Source organism: Mastomys coucha, unplaced genomic scaffold (assembly GCF_008632895.1).
Source record: "Mastomys coucha isolate ucsf_1 unplaced genomic scaffold, UCSF_Mcou_1 pScaffold22, whole genome shotgun sequence".
Classification (NCBI taxonomy): Eukaryota; Metazoa; Chordata; class Mammalia; order Rodentia; family Muridae; genus Mastomys; species Mastomys coucha.
Window position 1 is genome coordinate 263361722 of NW_022196905.1, and position 1635 is coordinate 263363356.

Below are 1635 nucleotides of genomic sequence, written 5' to 3' on the forward strand. Positions count from 1 at the left end.
AAGAAAGAAAGAAAAAGGAAAACCAAAAGCAAGCAAGCAACCAACCAACCAACTAACCAAAAAATGAATAGCAATAAAAAAGAATGTGTCTATTCTTGTAGAGAACTTGGGTTTGGTTCCCAGCACCCACATCAGGCAGCTCACGACTGCCTATAACGCCAGCTCCCCGGGGGTTGGGGGGGGGAATCCAATGGACTCCAGTAAGCACAGGTGCTGGCATCTACAAGCAACTGTGCTCATGCAGGCACAGACACACATGCATACACATAATTGGAAATTTAAAATTCACTCTTAAAACTAAGACGCTTAAGCACTAGTCAACAGTGTTCAGAGGTAGGTGACTAGACTGTAAACTTATTTACTAGCGTCTGTTACCTGGAAAAGATGTTGGCTGCCCTTTGTGTAGCCAGTGATGATGCCGGTCTGCTACAGAGGAGCTGCTGTGCCTTACAAGGCACAGACAAGCACTCATGAAGAGCTTAGACAAACCACTGTAAGCCATTGATTCCTGTGCTATATAGGTCTCTGATTTCCCTGAATCACACCCCCTTTGCTACAAAACCAAATAATATCTGTAAAACTGAAAAAAGAGTAAAACCATCCATTTTCACTTAAAATTTGTTTTAAAATTCAGTGGAGAATTTAGAATTTATAGTGGAGACCACAGCATCAATTTCTACCAAGGAAGTCTTAAATTCCATTCAACTGCAACTTGAATTTGAAAAAGTTCTGAGGGCAACACAGTAGGACCACTTTATCTCTACCTTGCTGTGTTGACTGGGGTGCATTATTTAAGTTGTCTGTGCTATTTTTATAGAGGAGGTAACAGGAACCTGTCTCTTGACGGTTAGTGGGACACCTGAGAGTGAAAACTGTGTTATCTGAAGTGCTCAGAGTCTACTTTCCTCTGCTGGAGTGGCTATAGGTTGTGAAGTGTTAATTACTAATGTGATTTGTACAACCATTCACCAAGAAATGCCCCAGATAAATGTGGGAAGAGAAATGTGGGTCCTTTGTTGAGTATTTATTTGTCAACATCAATATGTAAAAATATGCATATCTGAACACTTTGGATGGAAGGAGGTGCCTGCTTCCCATGTCGTAAGGACCAGATAGGTTCTATATGAGAACATAGTTTCATACCATTGATAATTAGTCATGTAAATCTTTTTATTAAAAGATTTATTTATTTATTATATGTAAGTACATTGTAGCTGCTTTCAGACACACCAGAAGAGGGCATCTGATCACATTATAGATGGTTGTAAGCCACCGTGTAGTTGCTGGGATTTGAACCTTTGGAAGAGCAGTCAGTGCTCTTAACCACTGAGCCAACTCTCCAGCCCTCAGCCATGTGAATCTTGTTACTTGCCTCAGCTACTACAAAGCCCAGACTCTAAAAACACACTAGAAGCCAGGCAGTGGTGGTGCACGCCTTTTAATCCCAGGGATGTGAGGATGGTTCAATATACGGAAATCCATCAACATAATTCACTATATAAAGAAACTCAAAAAAAAAAAGCCATATGATAATCTCATTAGATGCTGAGAAAGCATTTGATAAAATCCTGTCACGGACACCTGCGTGATGGCGGTATTTGAGGTGAAAACTTCAAGGAAAGTCAGCCTCCTGCC